A 20,218-nucleotide genomic window follows, 5' to 3' on the forward strand; every position below is an offset into this window, starting at 1 on the left:
GCAATTATGAAAGCAGATAGAGTTCCAAAAGATAATTAAGATGGCTTTAGTTAGAGGGGTTAGCATGAAATATTTACTAAGTGGTTCAGTGTGTGAAAAGAGGCGGACAAATGGTTGCGTAATGCCATTTATTCCTTCAGAGTTTTCTGTTCCCCTTTTGTTTTACACACACTTTCTTCGAGCAACCAGAGAACCTGTCCATATGAGCTTAAACTATAGCCGTGCTCTCTCCCGCAGGTTTGAGTCATCAGTATACGAATTACAGCCATATGTGGACCGTAATTCTGTCAGGCAAATAAACCACATAAGGCCCAGTTCACCTATTTCTTAGAAAGGTTACCATACGTTTGTATATTTTGACATCTGCTTCAGTATCTATGAGAAATGCTACAGTAATAAATTACTAGTCAACTAGTTGATGAGGCACAGACTATGGTGGTCATTACAACCCTGACGGTCTGTGTTAAAGCGGCGGTAAATCGGCAACAGGCCGGCGGTAAAAAAAAAGGAATTACGACCGTGGCGGAAACCGCCAACATAGACAGCCACTTTAACACTCCGACTGCCACAGCGGTACAAACAAACACCGTGGCGGTAACCACCAACAGACAGGCGGAGGACAATGTACCGCCCACAGAATTACAACAGTCCAATCCGCCACCTTTTCCGGGGCGGATACCCCACGAACAAAAACACAGCAGAAACAGGACTTGGAAGGGAAAACGCTCACCTCTACACACCCCACGAGCAACCAGGACGCCATGGAACCGGAACTTCAGATACTCCCAGCCATTATCTTCCTGCTCCTCTACCAGGAGCACGAACGCCGGCGGCGAAGACCACGGTGAGTACTGCACCTACGACACGGGGAGGAGGGAGGGAAAAAACAGTGACACACACACGCAACTCGCAAAACCCCAACCCCCACCCTCACCCACGACAACACACACACTAATACAGCATGATACATTACAGTTACACCCCCGACCCCCACTTGAAGAATGCAAGGACAAAAGGAAATGAGTTGAATAATTGTTATATATTCAATTACATTAATCACAAATATTTTCATATATATACATTTACACTATAAACAATTATATACACCAAGAAAACAAGTCCAAGGGATTCCACCATCATAGTCTGTGGACCACTGGGCCCAAAAGGCATGGGCGAGGCCCACACTCAATACCCAAACAAGACGGAGAGAACACTGCTGGGGCATCAGATAGAAATAAAACAGGCACCTCAGGGGGAAGGGAAGGGGGGGCACCTCAGCCGGATGAGTGCACGATGCCAGATCCATGAGGGGACTCCATGCCCATTGTTCAATCCTGGGGAGTGCAAAGCCACAGTCTCTCAGGTGGATAACAGTCTCCACTGGTTCTGTAGGGGGCTTGGTGCCCAGCCCAGAGTGCTTCATCCTGCCAAGGACAGAGGTAGTGGATGTAACTCTCCACTGGTTCCGGAGGGGGCTTGGTGCCCAGGGTGCTTCATCCTGCCAAGGACAGAGGTAGTGGATGTAACTCTCCACTGGTTCTGGAGGGGGCTTGGTGCCCAGAGTGCTTCATCCTGCCAAGGACTGAGGTAGGGGATGCCTTTCTCCACTGGTTCTGGAGGGGACTTGGTGCCCAGAGTGCTTCATCCTGCCAAGGACAGAGGTAGTGGATGCCTTTCTCCACTGGTTCTGGAGGGGGCTTGGTGCCCAGAGTGCTTCATCCTGGCCGTGTCGGCCTCCGTAGCGTTGTAATCATTGGCGCTCACTGTCCTGCGGTGGCGCTGGCGGTGTTGTACTGGGCAGCGGGGCTGTTGGCGGTGGGGTCCTGGGCAGCGGGGCTGCTGGTGGCGGTCTTGTCCTGGGCAGCGGGGCTGCTGGTGGTGGTCTTGTTCTGGGCAGCGGGGCTGGTGGCGGTCTTGTCCTGGGCAGCGGGGCTGCTGGTGGCGGTCTTGTCCTGGGCAGCGGGGCTGCTGGCGGTCTTGTCCTGGGCAGCGGGGCTGCTGGTGGCGGTCCTGTCCTGGGCAGCCGGGGCTGCTGGTGGCAGTCAGGGCAGCGGGGCTGCTGGTGGCGGTCTTGTCCTGGGCAGCGGGCCTGCTGGCGGTCTTGTCCGCCGTGCTGATTTTCCCAGACTTGCCGGTTTTACTGTGCCCCTTCCCCACCTTGGATGGTGTTGCAGCTGTCTCCCAACTGTACCCCTCGGAGCGGCTTTGGTGGCTGATTTCTTTCCCCTCTCCCGCTGGGCACTGCCCAACGTTTTATGCTTGACAGGTGTGGGACTGTCCGTTCTCTGGCTCCTTGCCACACTGGATGCCCTGCTGCCTGGTGCACTCCAGAATCCGATGACTACTGGCACCACTGGTCCCGCCGATGTTGTGGCTGAGGTGCTAGTTTGGGACCTGGAGAGTCGGGCCCTAGGAGACTGAAGGGGTGGGGGAGGTGAGGGAAAGAGGTCAAGGTTGGCCAGAAAAAGTTTCTTAGGAACACTGGGACGGGTAGCTGGAGTGGGTTTGGGAGTGGAGGAAGAGGTAGTGGTTGTAGGAGGTGTACGTTTGCTGAATTTGGGTGAAGGTGCGTGGGCTGGAGGCTGTAGTGAGGTGGATGGCTGTTGGGTGGGTGTGTGGCTGCGTTTGTGTAACTTGGGAGGTGGCCTCACAGACATACAGGGGACGTGTGAATGGTAGTGGGGGTGGTGACTGCACGTGAGCGGGGTGTGGTGGTGGGTGTGCTGGTGATGGACGTAGTGGCTGAGGATGTAGTGCATGCAGGTGTGAGTGGAAATGAGACAGGGAGGGAGGAGGGAGACGAGGAGGAGGGGGACACAGTAGAGGCAGTGGATGTTGGTGTGTCTGCATTGTGTGATGCTTGTGTGAGTGCCTGTGGGATGTGTGGTGCTTATGTTTGCCAGAGCTTCCCTTGTGTGTTGATGTGTGTGCTTGCTGGTCTGATGGTGTGCTTGGGATAGGCTGAGGTACAGGGGTGTGGGTCTGGGTGGAGGAAGATGGAGGGAGGAGGCTAGAGACAGGGACAATGGCTGAAAAGCTGACTGAAGGGCTGCCTGACCAGAGTGAATGCCCTCCAGGTATGCATTGGTTTGTTGCAACTGCCTCTCTACACCCTGGATGGCATTCAAAATGGTAGATTGCCCAACAGTGAGGGACCTGAGGAGGTCAATGGCATCCTCACTGAGGGCAGCAGGGGTGACTGGGGCAGGGGCTGAGGTGCCTGGGGCGAAGGTGATGCCCACCCTCCTGGGTGAGCGGGCACGGGTCAAACGCTGAGGGGCTGCTGGGAGGGCGGTGCTGGTAGGGGGGGGTGGCGGCTGTACCTGTAGATGTGGGAGGCACAGATGGGCCTGCCACCGCAAGGGAGCTCCCATCAGAGGAGGAGTCCGTATCGCTGGTGTCAGCTCCTGTCCCTGCCGTGGAGCTCCCCTAACCCTCCGTCCCACTGGTGAATTCAGACTCTGTAGTGTCGCCCTCCAGGGCCATGTGGGATGCAGCTCCCTCCTGCTCTGGTGCCACTGCTCCTCCGCCTGATGATGCTAATGCACACAAGAACAGGGAGATCACAAAAAGGGGAGGGGCAGAAGAAAGACATGTGGAGTGCATGCATTACCACTACTGTTGGCAGACACGACAGACACAGAACCACCCTGCACTACGCCACGCACTTGGAGTCCACTATTCAAGGGACATGGGTTACAAGGCTATGCCCGATTTCTGCACACATGGATGTCACAGAAGCCTGACTAGGTGTAGTTGGCACTGTACACAGGTGGGATGGGGTGCCACAGGCCTGCCTCAAGAAGGGTCCTTGCCTACTAAACTCGCCCAGGCCTAGGGGAACCCACAGCCCACCTCCCCCACCCAGACACCTACAATGCACGCTGAATCAGCAGAATGAGAGTGTACTCACCCCCTTGTGTCTGCTGTGATGCCCTCAAGCGCCAATCCAACTCCGGGTACGCCCCCGCCAGGATCCTGAAGATCAGGGGGGTCATGGTGCGACGGGCACCCCTCCCACGTTGGGAGGCCCGCATCCCTACCCTTGTCATGACGCACATGCACTCACCGTCGTTTCATGCACGCCTCATTCTCAGCCCCCCCCTATCTTTCATCCACCCCACTCCACACAGGCATTGCCCATACAGCATGTTCACAGTGTACTTACCTGTTTGTCTGGAGGACCGTAGAGTAGAATGTACTGGGGGAGGACCGCATCCACGAGTTTCTCCAACTCCTCCGTGCCGAAGGCAGGGGCCCTTTCCCCAGACACACGAGCCATTGTCTCTTCGAGACTGAGTTCACAGAAGCACTTGCAGTGTAGGTCCTCTCCTGTCGAAGATCAGGTATCAAGTGACTGAACAGATAGAAAATGGCAGTCACGTCCGCGGCGGTACGTACCGTCACCGCCGGCATACATCGTCTTTGGCTCCTGGGACCCATGGGTCCAATGTTAACCAATGCAGGATTGCGCCGCGGTCTTCGACCGCCTACCGCGACGGTGTACAACGCCAGCGCAGTTACCTCATATCCCCCTGTCCCACTTTACATGTCAGGCAGCCGCCATTTCAGGGGCCCACATGGCATTATTTTGGACTGCGTCACACATATCTAGGCCTTGCCTAAACACTCATACAGGCATATTTCGATTTGCTAATACTTTCAGAGTAAGCTGTGTTTACGTACCTCAGAGTTGGTTGACTCTCTGCTCGCTGTTCTCCTCTATAGACACCGTCCGCTGGGGCATGTGAGGAGATGGCGGCATCCTGCGGTGTACAGACCGCTGGTGGACCTGTCGACAATGGAGGAGCGACATGTGATCATCACCTACAGGCTTGATCGTGCCACAATCCATGAACTGTGTGCCCAGTTGGAGCCAGACCTGATGTCAGCTATCCACCATCCCACAGGAATCCCCCCTCAAGTGCAGGTGCTGTCAGTACTCCATTTCCAAGCAAGTGGGTCTTTTCAAACAACAGTGGCCATAGCATCAGGGATGTCCCAGCCTATGTTTTCCAACGTGTTGTCCAGAGTGTTGTCTGCCCTGCTGAAAATACATGCGGAGCTACATCGCTTTCCCTCAGGTGGAGGATTTGCCTACAGTGAAAGGTGATTTCTATGCCCTGGGACATATCCCGAACATCATAGGTGCCATTTATGGGACACATGTGGCCTTGGTACCCCCCAGCAGGAGTGAACAGGTGTACAGAAACCGGAAGAGTTACCATTCCATGATTGTGCAGATGGTGTGTTTGGCAGACCAGTACATCTCCCATGTTAATGCAAAATTCCCTGGCTCAGTGCATGACGCTTACATCCTGAGGCATAGCAGCTTCCCTTATGTGATGGGGCAACTCCAGAGGCACCGGGTGTGGCTATTAGGTGAGGACATGGACCCAATACAGTGTGAACAGTTGTCTGGGTCTGTGGATGTCCCTATGAGTTAGTGTGTGACTAACAGTTGTCCCTCGCCATTTGCAGGTGACTCTGGTTACCCCAACCTGTCATAGCTACTGACCCCAGTGAGGAATCCAAGGACAAGGGCAGAGGAACGCTACAATGAGGCCCATGGGCAAACTAGGAGGATTATAGAGCGGACCTTCGGCCTCCTGAAGGCCAGGTTCCGGTGCCTCCATAGGACAGGTGGTTCCCTATTCTACTCGCCAAAGAAGGTATGCCAGATCATCGTGGCCTGCTGTATGCTTCACAACTTGGCTTTGCGACGACAGGTGCCTTTTCTGCAGGAGGATGGTCCAGATGGAGGTGTTGTGGCAGCTGTGGACCCTGTGGACAGTGAAGACGAGGAAGCAGAAGAAGAGGACATTGACAACAGGAACACGGTGATTCTGCAATACTTCCAGTGAGACACAGGTAAGAAGACAACACTGCCTGCTACATCTGATTTACATCTACTACCTCTCTACTGTCTGTAATTTTCACCCAGTGTATGGTCACTGAGTTGTCACTTTCCCTTACGATTTCACAGATGTGGGTCCCATTGTGTGACATCTGCTTTGTTTCCTCATGGACTAGAGCTGTGTGACATAGGCATCTTGACATTACATTTGAAAGAGCATTTTGACACTGTAATTGTTAATACACTATTTCAAAATCACAGACAGACTCCTAATTGTTTTGTGCTTTAAGGGTGTTTATTTAAGTGCTCAATATTGGCGGGGTTGTAAAATGGTGAGGGGTGATGGTGGAGGAATGTCCATGGCAGAGTCCAGTCTATTAGTCTCACAGGTGCATTGTCCAAAGGGGCATAGGAAGTGGAGCTGGGGCAGTTTAAGGATGGACAGGGTGACAAGGTGGGACAAAAGGATGACAATCAGGGTGGTCTCATTTCTTGGCGGGGGTCTTGGCATCGTTCTCTGTCTTTGTCCTGGATCTCAGGGACCGTTTTCAGGGTGGTTCTCCCTCTGCAGAGGGTGGGTGCTGATGTGGTGGTCCTGTGGCGGTGCCTCCTGTCCACTAGCGCCGGCAGAGGTGGTGGGCAGTTCATCGTCCAGGCTAGTGTCAGGGGCCCCTTGTCGTGCCACAGTGTCCCTCCTGGTGTTCACGAGTTCCTTCAGCACCCCTACAATGGTGCCCAGGGTGGAATTGATAGATTTGAGTTCCTCCCTGAAGCCCAAATATTGTTCCTCCTGCAGCCGCTGGGTCTCTTGAAACTTGGGCAGTACCGTTGCCATCGTCTCCTGGGAATGGTGGTAGGCTCCCATGATGTTGGAGAGGGCCTCGTTAAGAGTGGGCTCCCTTGGCCTGTCCTCCCCCTGTTGCACAGCAGCCCTCCCAGTTCCCCTGTGTTCCTGGGCCTCTGTCCCCTGAACCGTGTGCCCACTGCCACTGCCCCCCAGTCCCTGGTGTTGTTGGGGTTGTGGGTTAGCCTGGGTTCCCTGTAGTGGTGGACACACTGCTGCTTGACGTGTCCTAGGGACAGGGGTATGGGCCCACTGGGTGGGTGCTGTGCTGGTGTTTCCAGAGGGGGGAGGCTCTGTAGTGGCTTGTGCCAGTGTGAGGGGAACCAACTGTCCCAAGGTCCCAGATGGGCCGGGCTGGTCATCTAGATCCAGTTGGACAGAGCTGCTGTCATCACTGTGGGTGGAGTGGACATATCTGGACCCTCCTGTCTAGTGACGTTGGGTAGGGGTCCTGCAGGGGTGTAAAAGCATGATTATTGCATCTGTGTGTGCCATGGTGTGCAATGGGTGGGTGACCGTGTACCCCAGTGCTTGCATTCCTGTGTAGGACCTTGTGTGATGATGGTTTAGGGGGGTGTATGGGTATGTGCAGTAGCCATGCTTTGGTGATGGGTGTCCATGCTTTGGTGTTGCATGCAGGGCTTGGGTTTGGGATGTGTGGTTTGTGATATTGGGACATGTGTAAGGAGTTGGGAGTGATGGGGGTGAGGGCGAGGGTGGGGGTCTGTGATGGCATGCAGGTTGGGTGAGGGATGAAGTAGTAAAGATTTGACTTACCAGAGTCCATTCCTCCACCTACTCCTGCGAGGCCCTCAGGATGTAGGATAGCCAAGACCTGCTCCTCCCATGTTGTTAGTTGTGGGGGAGGAGGTGGGGGTCAGCCGCCAGTCCTCTGAACCGCAATGTGGTGTCTTGAGACCACGGAACGCACCTTCCCCCGTAGGTCATTCCACCTCTTCCTGATGTCATCCCTAGTTCTTGGGTGCTGTCCCACTGCGTTGACCCTGTCCACGATTCTTCGCCATAGCTCCATCTTCCTAGCTATGGAGGTGGGGTGCACCTATGATCCAAATAGCTGTTGCTTTACCCGGATGATTTCCTCCACCATGACCCTGAGCTCCTCCGCAGAGAACCTGGGGTGTCTTTGTGGTGCCATGGGGTGGTGTGGGTGATGTGTGGGGGTGGTGTGTGTTGTGATGTGTGGGGTGATATTTAGAGGTGTGTTGTGTGAGGTGCGTGGATGTTATGTGAGTGATGGTGTTGAGTGCCTGTGGATGCTCGTTTGTAGATGGTGGTGTCTCTCTCTGGCCTTCAGTCGCAATTGTGGTCGTAGGGGTTTGTGGGTGTGTGTTTTATATTGTATTGGATGTGTGGGAGTGGTGTGTGCATGTGTATCAGGTGTGTGTATTTGTAATTGTCCAATGTGGATGTGTTTTGTAAATATGTGTGTATTTTGAGCACGGCGGTGTGTACCGCCAATGGAATACCACGGTTGAAAGACCGCTGTGTGGATTCGTGGGTCGTGATAGTGTGGGTGTATTCCTGTTGATGGTGGAGGTTTTGTTATCGCCAGTTTATCACTGACCTTTGGTGTGGCGGACTTGTGTGGGTGTCTAGATTTTGGCAGATTCCGGGCTTTGGGTCATAATGACCGCGGCGGAATTCTGCGGCCGTGGCGGTGTGTTGGTGGTCTTCTGCACGGCGGTAAGCGGCTTTTACCACCAATGTTGTAATGACCCCTATATCTCCAAAAGCACAATGGCAACAAGTGCAGTTTAGCCCGGCCTAACCAAAATATGGCACTTTGGAGAGGCCATCATGTGCAAAATATTCCTGTGAAACCGGAAAGAAACACTGGCTATTTAATTAGTACTCTTCAATAGGATCTGTTCCTTAAATGTGTAAAGCCGTTATGAGTTCTGTGCTGTTGGAAATGGCCTTCCTGCACGGTCACCCCCAAACTTTTTGCCTTCCTCCTTCTCTTTTTCTGAGCTCATTTTTGCTGGCTTTAGGACTCTTCGCACTTTACCACTGCTAATCGGTGCTAAAGTGCATATGATCTCTCCTTAAAACATGGTGACATTAGCTCATACCCAATTGGCTTATTTAATTGACTTGTAAGTCCCTAGTCAAGTGCACTACATGTGTCAAGGGCCTGTAAATGAAATGCTACTGGTGGGCTGCAGCACTGGTTGTGCCACCCACATAAGTAGCCCCCTAACCATGTCTCAGGCCTGCTACTGAAGGGCCTGTGTGTGCAGTTTCACTGCCACTCTGACTTGGCCCTAGGTAATGTAGGAAAGTACCATCTTGCCTGGCATGTTACCCCCATATTTCACTGTATATATGTTGTTTTAGTATATGTGTCACTGGGACTCTGCCAGCCAGGGCCCCAGTGCTCATAAGTGTGCTCTGTATGTGTTCCCTGTGTGATGACTAACTGTCTCACTGAGGCTCTGCTAACCAGAACCTTAGTGGTTATGCTCTCTCTGCTTTCCAAATTGTCACTAACAGGCTAGTGACCAATTTCACCAATTCACATTGGCATACTGGAACACCCTTATAATTCCCTAGTATATGGTACTGAGGTACCCAGTGTATTGGGGTTCCAGGAGATCCCTATGGGCTGCAGCATTTCTTTTGCCACCCATAGGGAGCTCTGACAATTCTTACACAGGCCTGCCACTGCATCCTGAGTGAAATAACGTCCACGTTATTTCACAGCCATTTACCACTGCACTTAAGTAACTTATAAGTCACCTATATGTCTAACCTTCACCTGGTGAAGGTTGGGTGCAAAGTTACTTAGTGTATGGGCACCCTGGCACTAGCCAAGGTACCCCCACATCGTTCAGGGCAAATTCCCCGGACTTTGTGAGTGCGGGGAATTCTTCAGATACCGAATGCAAGAGCTCACCAGAGTTCCTCTGCATCTCCCTCTTCACCTTCTGCCAAAGGATCGACTGCTGACTGCTCAGGACGCCTGCAAAACTGCAACAAAGTAGCAAAGATGACTACTGCAACCTTGTATCGCTTCATCCTGCCGGCTTTCTCGCCTGTTTCCTGGTGGTGCATGCTCTGGGGGTAGCCTGCCTCCTTCTTGCACCAGGAGCTCTGAAGAAATCTCCTGTGGGTCGACGGAATCTTCCCCCTGCAACCGCAGGCAACAAAAGACTGCATCACCGGTCCTCTGGGTCCCCTCTCAGCACAACGAGCGTGGTCCCTGGAACTCAGCAACTCTGTCCAAGTGACTCCCACAGTCCAGTGACTCTGCAGTCCAAGTTTGGTGGAGGTAAGTCCTTGCCTCCCCACTCTAGACTGCATTGCTGGGTACCATGTGATTTGCAGCTACTCCGGCTCCTGAGTACTCTTCCAGGATTTCCTTTGTGCACAGCCAAGCCTGGGTCCCCGACACTCTATCCTGCAGCGCACAACCTTCTGACTTGTCCTCCGGCGTCATGGGACTCCCTTTTCTGACTTCGGGTGGACTCTGGTTCACTCCTCTTCTAAGTGTCTGTTCTGGTACTTCTGCGGGTGCTGCCTGCTTCTGTGAGGGCTCCCTGACTTGCTGGGCACCCCCTCTGTCTCCTCACCCCAGTGGCGATATCCTGGTCCCTCCTGGGCCACAGCAGCATCCAAAAACCCTAACCGCGACTCTTGCAGCTAGCAAGGCTTGTTTGCAGTCTTTCTGTGTGGGAATACCTCTGCAAGCTTCTACAAGACGTGGGACATCCATCCTCCAAACGGGAAGTTCCTAGTCCTCTTCGTTCTTGCAAAACATCAAGCTTCTCCCATCCGGTGGCAGCTTCCTTGCACCCTCAGCTGGCATTTCCTGGGCATCTGCCCACTCTCAACACTGTTGCGACTCTTGGACTTGGTCCCCTTGTCTTACAGGTACATTGTCCGGAAATCCACTGTTGTTGCTTTGCTGGTGTTGGTTTTCCTGGCAGAATCCCCCTATCACGACTTCTGTGCTCTCTGGGGTTTGTAGGTGCACTTTACACCTACCTTACAGGGTCTTGGGGTGGGCTATTTTTCTAACCCTCACTGTTTTCTTACACTCCCAGCGACCCTCTACAAGCTCACATAGGTTTGGGGTCCATTCGTGGTTCACATTCCACTTTTGGAGTATATGGTTTGTGTTGCCCCTATACCTTTGTGCTCCTATTGCAATCTACTGTAACTTTACATTGCTTGCATTACTTCCTTTTGCTATTACTGCATATTTTTGGTATTGTGTACATCTATCTTGTGTATATTTGGCATCCTCATACTGAGGGTACTCACTGAGATACTTTTGGCATATTGTCATAAAAATAAAGTACCTTTATTTTTTGTATATCTGTGTATTGTGTTTTCTTTTGATATTATGCATATGACACCAGTGGTATAGTAGGAGCTTTGCATGTCTCCTAGTTCAGCCTAAGCTGCTCTGCTATAGCTACCTTCTATCAGCCTAAGCTGCTAGAAACACCTCTTCTACACTAATAAGGGATAACTGGACCTGGTACAGAGTGTAAGTACCCCTTGGTACCCACTACAAGCCAGGCCAGCCTCCTACAGGTAACCCATAGGGCAGGGTGCTATGTAGGTAAAAGGCAGGACATGAACATGTGTGTTCTATATGTCCTAGTAGTGTAAAACTCCTAACTTCATTTTACACTGCTGTGAGGCCTGCTCCTTTCATAGGATAGCATTAGGGCTACCCTCACATACTGTTTGAGTGGTAGATCCTGATCTGAAAGGAGTAACCAGGTCATATTTATTATGGCCAGAATGGTGATACAAAATCCTGCTTAATGGTGAAGTTAGATTTTATACTACTATTTTAGAAAAGCTACTTTTAGAAAGTGAGCATTTCTCTAAACTTAAATCCTTCTGTGCCTTCCAATCCACGTCTGGCTAGGTTTAGTTGACAGCTCCCTTGTGCACTCACTCAGACAAACCCCAAACACAGGATGCTCAGTCACCCTGGCACACATCTGCATATTGAATGGGTCATCCTGGGCTGGGAGGGTGGAGGGCCTGACACTTACATGTCAGAGGAGAGTAACCTGTCCTCACACAAAGGACTGCCACATCCCCTACTGGAACCCTGGCAGACAGGATAAAACTGAAAGGGGACCTTGTGCACTTCTAAGCCACTCTTTGAAGTCTCTCCCACTTCAAAGGCACATTTGGGTATTTAAGCAGGGCCTCTGACCCTACCAACGTAGACACTTCTGAGGTAGACACTTCTACTTCACAGACACTTCCTGGAGAAGAAACCCTGAACCAGAACCTGCATCCTGCCAAGAAGAACTGCCTGGCTGCCCAAAGGACTCACCTGACTGCTTTTCTGCAAAGGACTGCTGCCCTGCTGTTGCCCTGCTACCTTGCTGCCCTCTGGCTCTGCTGAGAAGTGCTCTTCAGGGGCTTAGATAGAGCCTGCCTCCTGTTCCTTGAAGTCTCAGGACCAAAAAGACTTCATCTCTGCAAAGAACTCCTTGTGCGGTCAAAAATCGATGAACAGCCTTTAAGAAACGACGCACAGCCTGCATCGTAGTGAAAAATTCACTGCACGCCGAACCGGAACGACGCAGCTCGACTTCCCGACGAGGAGATTGCCGCAGCGGCAGTGTTGCGACTGGAACTTTGACGAACGGCCCACTGGATTGACCCAAAGCCGACCTGGAACGACGCAACTCGACTTCCTGAGAGGAATCGATGCAGCGCCTGCCGTGCAACAGAAATTTCCATGCATCGCCCACCGGATCGACGCAGCTCCTGTGACTTCGTCCTGCAAGTGCCGGATTTCAACACATCGTCCCCAGGGCGTCCAAAAACCCCACAACCCAAAGAGGATCCCAGTCTACGCGCCTGCCCTGCCTGAAAACTCAATGACGCATCATCTGTGTGCGCTGTAAAAATCGACGCACACCTCCCTGGTTTCGACGCATCTCTTCCTCTGCGGTCCCTTGTGGAGAATTTAAACGCAAACTAGGTACTTTGTGCTTGCAAGAGGCACTCGTTGCTTTTTAAAAGACTAAAGACACTTTATATCATTTTTACTGTGATATTTCAACATAAACTTATTGCATCTTGATCGTTTTGACCTGCATCTTACCAGATAAATATTATATATTTTTCTAAACACTGTGTGGTGTATTTTTGTGGTATTCTACTGTGTTATTGCATGATTTATTGCACAAATACTCCACACATTGCCTTCTAAATTAAGCCGGACTGCTCAGTGCCAAACAACCAGAGCGTGGGCATAGGATAATTTGGATTGTGTGTGACTTACCCTAACTAGAGTGAGGGTCCTTGCTTGGACAGGGGGTAACCTGACTGCCAACCAAGACCCCATTTCTAACATGTGCTATAAAGATGTACAGTAAATAAAGCAATGAAGTGCTTAAGGCCCTGCAGTGGAGTTCAGTATAGATCTCTGTCTCTGGGGTAGTCTGTGATGCCATACCAGTACACAGTGTGAAGTCGTTAACGATTCACAGGGTGAACGAGAAGCAAAATATATGTGTCATTAGTTGCTTCTCCTACCACCACTGCCTTTTGTGCATTGCAGCCCCCTGCTAGTGGGAAAGCTGAAGGAAATTAGGTTAGCCCTCACTTATAAACTAGTATTAGGCATTAGTGATCCTGGAGATTATGATGATTTATGAGTCCATCCCTGAGCAGATTTTTATTCTGAGACTTTCACCTCCTGGACTTTGTGGCAGTGTTTCACTCACGTGAAATCCTTATACATCATAGTAAGGCATCGCATTTGGTCATTGGATGGAAACTGGTTGGTCTGTCAAAGTCACTTAAACTTTTGAGCCCCGACCCTCAGAAGCGTGGGCCTGCCACAAACCCTGTTCAGGTTCTTCACCTCTGCTTCCCTCATTCAGCAGAAGATTAAGCAAGACAGTTAATTTCAAAGAGAGAAAACATGGTCAGGTAGTAACAAGAAGCCATCTCCTATGCAAAAACATTACAGGTGGTACATTTGTAAGAAAAGCACAGATCCAAATTAAAACACACGTCCAATAAGGGAAGACTAACAGCCTCTTATACTGTTCCGGTCTGTACGCTTACTTGTATTTCAGTCTGGCTTTACCTACATATGAGTGACTGTTAGCAGAAGCCGCATGTCACCACACATTGGAATATGTGGTCTGCAAGTACCCTTGATAAGCTGCCACCTTTTCAGGAGATAAAAAAACACAAAGGAGCCAAATAATCTCTCCTTCCTGGCCAAAGACGTCAGAGGATTGAAAAGAAAAATAGGAAGCCGGAATCCCAGAATCCAGTAGCAGCATTCTTCAGGAGAAGCAGTCAAGATCAGCAAGCGAGGAAGTGAAGGAACACAACTTTTTTACAATGCACCCTCCAACCAGACTGAGTCCTTTAAATAGTAAAATAACAAGAAAAGGAAATTACATAAAACCACCATATGAAATTAAACATACTGGATTAAAAAGTCAGGATTAAAGCAGGGGAGGAACAGCCATGTTGGAAAGGAAAAAGAAAAGAAAACAAAAACTTGAAGCTGAATAGCTGCAAAGTCACCTTAAAAGTCAGCTGCAAACTCTCAGGCAAGTGATTGCCATTTTGGAGTTGAAGAGACAAGGAACAGCAGCCAAGAGTGCAGGAGGAAACAGGCCCAGGTGAGAGACTTTTCCAGCCCACAGCAGCAGTCTTTATATGACATCTTTTGAGGCCTTGGAACCAATGTACCCAGTAAAGCAAAGTACTGTTGGAAGCCACAGATGCAACATTTACCAAAAATAGTGTTAGACCTCTCAGCCTTGGGGTGGTCTTCCCTGAAACTGTATGCCTTACTCCTCGATTGTTTATGATCTTGTTTTTGTTAGTCAGAGGACTTTGTGCGTTTTACCACTGCCAACCCGAGCCAAATTACATGTGCTCTCTTTTAAACGTGGTGAAATTGGCTTACACCCAATTGGCACATTTAATTTATTTGTAAGTCCCTAGTAAAGTGGTATCACATGTACCCAAGGCCTGTAAATGTAATGCTACTATTGGGCCTGCAGCACTGATCGCGCTACCCACAGAAGCAGCTTTTCAATCATGTCTCAGTCCTGCCTGCCATGGCAGCCTGTGTGTGCAGTTTCAACTGCCATTTCGACCTGGCAAAATAAACCTTTGCCAAGCTTAAACCTTTTATCTTTAATGCATTTTAGTCACCCCTAGAGTGGGATTTAAACAACCCAGACCACAGGGTGCAGTATATTTACAAAGTTGGACATGTACTTTTAAGTTTTACATGCCCTGGTTGTGAAAAACTCTTACATGTGTTTTTCACTACGTAAGGCCTGCCTCTCCCATAGGATAACACTGGGTTAACTTATTACATTAAGGAAGTGACAACTTTCAATTGGGAATGGTAGGAATGTCTAGTTTGGTGTCTAAATAATTGTATTTTAAAGCCCTCATTAATGGTAAAGTCTGGTTTTAAGTCACAATTCTGAAAATGCATTTTTAGAAAGTTGGCATTTTCTTGTCCCAAGCATTTGGTGTCTGCAGCCTGTATCCTAGTTCAAATGACTAGGTATAGCTGGCAGTTGGTCTTTGTTTGTTGCTCCCAGACAGTGAAACAAAGGGCGATAGGTGTTGCCACGATGGGTCATCTCTGACTTGCTGGGTGGGAAGAGCTGTAGCCTACCAAACATGCATATCACAAAGGGTCGGCCTGGGCACACTCATTAAGTGCTTGACACTACTCTTTTGTGATCCAAACAAGCTGGAGAACAGACAGGGAGGAAGGACATTCCAAACATCTCTGGGGGTGTAACCCTTCAGAACCTTCTCCGACTTTAAAGCTGGACTCAGGTATAAACACTGGACCCTCATACCCAACACTTCGATACACCTTGGACCTGTGGAAGACTCAGAAGGACTGCTGTACTGCTCTGCCAGAAGAACCGCTACTCTGTTTCTCTGCTGCCTTAGAAAGAAGGACTAGGCCTGCACCTTGATCCTAAGATCACCAGAGGGACTTCAAGTGCTAGTTGGCTGGCCTCCTGATCAGAACCTAAAGGGGCAGAAAAGGCTCCAAACACCTTGAACCCAGTATCTGGACTACTGTGAGTCTTGTTCCACCAAGTGCTGCCGTTCCAGTCCTGGGCCCTTGGAAGTGGGCCTGAAGGTGCTCTGCCAGCCGAGTTGTGGTACTGTGGCCAGAACAGATTCAGTGCACTGCATTTTGTGCAGCTTGCCTTTGAGCTGCCACTGCGCAACACATCGCCCGACTCAGGGCTTTGCATCGCACCCCACAATCTCCCCGCAACTGCTGCTGCATGGCACATCCCAGACACATGCCTTCACATCGCAAGCCCCTTGTGAACCGCATCATTGATCACAACGCAGGACTCCACATCAAAAGCCCCACAGCTTCTTCGGAACTGCCTGTGCACGATGCACCTTCGACGAAGAACTTCACATCGCAAGCCCCTTGTCGACGGCATCCTTGATGATGATGCAGGACCTCACATTGTGCCTCACAACATCTTGGGAGTGCCACTGCACAACACATGCTCGACGCGGGATCTCGCAATGCTCCGCAACCAGGATTTAAGTTACTCATGTTCAGCGGGCCTAACCTGGTGACTATATCTGGCCTGTGCAGTCAGCCTCAACTTGTGACCTTCTCCCAGTCCAGCGTGATCAGATAGCCAGATAATCACATCTGGCAACTTGTGCTTCTAGGCACTATTTTCACTTAAATCTTTAAGACTACATAGCTCCGGTTCTTCTGATACAATTGTTATCATTACTCTATTTTTCCAAATTGGCGTGGCATTTTTCTTGTAGTTTGTTGTCACTTTATTACTGTTTGAAGTGCTGCATAAATACTTTACACTTTGGTACTAAGTTAACCCTCACTGCTTTGGGCAAACATACCAGACAGTTAAGCATAGGTTATTCTGGAGTTTTGCTTGTGACTTCACCCTGGCAGGAATTGTAGATGGTGCTTGAGTAGGGTTTCACCCCCCTCAATCATCAACCCAGTTTCCTACAAATAGTAACAGGATGGCTGTCACAAGTAGGGACAGTCCCATCTGTTCTCCTGTTGTGACCAACCCCTTCCCTCATGTAGAAGGTGGCTGTAGGCATTACTCCAGGTGGTGCATCCACTGCTGTCTCTGCAATCGGCAAAACTGTTAGGCATGGCATTTTTTGGCGTGTTTCCCATGTCTTTTTGCCTCCTGATCTTCTATTTTTATGGTATGCTGGACTCTGTTTTTGCTGCTTTATTGTTTCTGCACTCTTTACCACTGCTAAAGTGCAAGTGCTCCCTGTGTAAGTTGTATAGGTGAACTGTTTATCAATGATTGGCATATATGATTTACTAGTAAGTCCCTAGTAAAGTGCATTATAGGTGCCCAGGGCCTGGAAATCAAATGCTTCTAGTGGGCCTGCAGCATTGTTTGTGCCACCCACATGAGTAGCCCTGTAAACATGTCTCAGACCTGCCATTGCACTGTCTGTGTGTGCAGTTTTAAACTGTCAATTCGACCTGACAAGTGTACCTACTTGCCTGCCCCAAACCTTCCCTTTTATTACATGTAAGTCACCTGTTGGAAAGTGGATTATGGTAAGGGCAGGTAAGAACCTGCACTTAGCAATAGTCCACTAACCTCCATTTAGGTCAAGTTAGGTATCAATAAATTAACGTGCGACAAGGCTTAAGTTAGGAGATAAATGTGTAAAGCATTTAAAAATCACACAACAGTAAATAAGTAAAACACAAAACACAATAAAAGTCCAACACCAATTTATAAAATTAGATTATATTTTTATCTTTAAAATGCCACCAAAGCTAATAAAATTGGATAAGGGGAACCGGAGATATGAATTTTCAAAGAAGTTGTGTTTTTTAGCGCCTTCGACCGGGCCCAACCTGAATCTTGATCCAACATCCCTGAAGCCCTCTTTGGATACACTGTTCGGGAAGTCCCGGTCAACTTTCTACATTCGGACGTAGTCACTTTTTTTGGAAATTTTCTTCAGCGGGACGAACACGCAAGTCAGGCCGGGTCGCAGTTAAGGCAAGCCAGCTAGAGTCGCCGCGACGGGTTGGTCCCTCTATGGAGCTTTTTCCGAAAAGTTCTGCAATCTTCTCTCGACTTCTGGATCTTCTTCCAGAAGATTTTTTTAAGGTCTTTTTGGAGTCCACAGCTCACTCCAAGGTTCCAGAAGCTCTGAGTAGCTCCTTGAGGGTACAGACTACAACTCCCAGAATGCACCTGGCTCAAATTCCAACTTGGCCCCTGGACAGTGATCAGCTGGTCAGTTTCTTCAGGATCTGAGACAGGGCACTTTGTTAGCAATTTTACACCTGTAGCAAACAGGGGTCCCTCCTTGAACCAGTTGAAGCCTGGTAAAGTCCTTCTTGTGGTGAAGCCCAAGTGTGCAGCTGGTGCAGTCCTTCAGGGTGCAGTGTCCAGGTGCAGGTCAGGGGTCCAGCAGGGTAGTCCTACTTCTTCTGATGTTTTTCCTTGTAGGGATCTGGTAGGGATCTGAGGTGTGGGTGAAGCTCTGCCATATTTACCCTTGCTCCTGGGTGAAAAACAGGGGGGTCCTGGTTCTCCAATCAAATGCAGGGTCCTTCCCCCTGTGATGACACTTCCTGGGATGTGTGGCAAAAACCAATCCCAGGGAGCAACATTCTTCAAAAATCCATCATGGCTGAAAATGATTTTTGAAAGTTAGATCTGGCTGAGCTCACCCACCCACTCACTGGTGTGACAAAAAATCCTAAACACACCCCTCTCCTGCCCTCTCCTAATCTAATCAAGAGGGCACCTAATTATCCGGGGTTCCAGAATGTGAGGGAGGTGCTGGGTTGCTCCAAATGTTCTTCCCTGCCTTTGAAGACCAGTTTGGCAGCCCTCCCACTTCCTCCTTCCCCATCTGCTGAGGCAGATCTGCTCCCCCAGGCACATCCTTTGTGTTCAGCCCAGGCTACTTCACACCTCATCAAGGCAGCCTTGCCAGGCTGCCAGAGGCTGGCCAATCAGAGAAGGGCACTACAGAGCTGAAGTTGGCAACTTTTTAGGTAGAGTTTAAAACTTTTTACCTGAACTAGTTATATTACATCCAACAATTGTAAGTTGTGGGATTTAATATATACATATTTTTCTTTTTTATTACATTTATTTATTAAGGTTTTTTTTTATCCACAATCAAACGTTATTCAGAAAACATTTCCAGTTGTACATGTAGACAGCATTTTTTCTGCCACTATTCATTGACTGGCCTTTGCTGCAGCATTACATAGCATCGACAAAGGAAGCTGACAACCTGGCAGCTATGGGCATGAAGCAGTAGTTCAGGGGTCGGGATGCACTGTGAGTTAGTGCACAACAACAGAGTTGCTTGTTTAATAGTATTTACCTTCTTCTCTCTAATTACTTACTGCATTGGGAAAGGATGGACATTTATTACTGGCATGCGTAGAAGAAAAATATTTCCAGAGTGCAAAAAATGGAGTGCAGGGAATGTGAATTTGCAGTCTCTTAGCACATTTTTGCATTAGGAAATATACATGTATGTATTTGCTGAGGTGAAAATGGAAATTGCAAAAGCAGAGTACAGTTTCCAGGCCTACTTCAGTAAACTATTGTGAATTCCTGAAGGTCATAAATCTGCACCCATTCAGGGATGTATTAGCGTATCAAGAAATGCCTTCACACAGATTTCAGGCCCTGACACTCCAGGTAAGCTGACTTTTATGCAATTTTTACTAACTGAAGAAACTCTCCAAAGCACAAATGGACAAAAATTAACATTTGTAGTCTGTCTCAAGCAGAAGTGATAGCAGGCTGGATGTGTGGGGCAGCATGCCCTGGTTGGGTATGGTGGGTGTGAAGCCAGGTACTTTTTTTTCATATATCTCTTTATTGGGTTTAGTACAGTCAAACATGTTGGGATAATAATATACAAAAATAAGAAGAAAATGAAAATACAGATATAAAAGATATTCATGACAAAAAGAGGGAAAATAAAAATACAACATCTAACTATGCCACTTAGCGAGGGATGTTACTACAGTAAAATTTACCGAGGTGAGGAACCAACGTTTAGTAATAGGATCAGATGCTCCATGTTGGGTTAGTGTGTCTTTCCATCGTCTATAGGTCTTCTCAGCAGTGCAGCGCCGCAAAGCAAGTATAGCGGGAAGGGGCACCGCATGTGTTCCAAACGCTAATGAGGGTATCGAGAGGCAACATGTGCATGTGGATAAAGGTAATGGTGAGGTATCCCACTGAGAGGTACGTGAAATCACCACAACCGCGTGGTCTGACCCTTAAATCCTAGAAGTAGCGTAACCGCCCAGAAGGTGTGCTCGGGGTCTCAAAGTGTTTTGGGTGGACGTGTGCCGTTTTTAGCTTCAGTGTTCACAATGAAAGCATCCCAAATCTCATATCCACCACCCGTCAACCCCTTAGATTTTAGGAGGCGTAAGGTTTAGGCCTCCTCGCAGGACCACCTAAGCAGGCCTTGTAGCC

Source organism: Pleurodeles waltl, chromosome 3_2, assembly GCF_031143425.1.
Source record: "Pleurodeles waltl isolate 20211129_DDA chromosome 3_2, aPleWal1.hap1.20221129, whole genome shotgun sequence".
NCBI classification, from domain to species: Eukaryota; Metazoa; Chordata; class Amphibia; order Caudata; family Salamandridae; genus Pleurodeles; species Pleurodeles waltl.